This window comes from Plasmopara halstedii (assembly GCF_900000015.1).
Source record: "Plasmopara halstedii genome assembly, contig: Scaffold_2680, whole genome shotgun sequence".
Classification (NCBI taxonomy): domain Eukaryota; phylum Oomycota; class Peronosporomycetes; order Peronosporales; family Peronosporaceae; genus Plasmopara; species Plasmopara halstedii.
The window spans coordinates 144323-144675 of record NW_020189586.1 but is presented as its reverse complement, the minus strand read 5'-3'; positions in this window follow the sequence as shown (position 1 = coordinate 144675).

Here is a 353-nt window from a genome sequence, read left to right as displayed (position 1 = left end):
ACAACGTCCAGCCAGCGTTACACCCAACGAGAGGCGTGAAGCAAGGCGATCCGTTGTCGGCGCTTCTCTTCGTCTTGACGATCGAGCCACTCGGTAATTTGCTGCGGACGCATGAGGAGTATGGTGTGTGTCTAAACGCAGACCACACGGCGACTGGAGTCTTCTTTGCAGACGACTCGACGCTCCTTGCTAGCCCAATTCCGAACTTGCAAGCGCAACTCGACATCGTCAATGCATACTGTCTAGGTTCCGGCGCGAAGCTCAACTTGTCCAAGTCGGTGCTATTGGCGCTTAATCGGAAGGTAGACTGCCCTCGGCTGACGAGGATCAAGCTCTTGGATCAACGCTTCTAC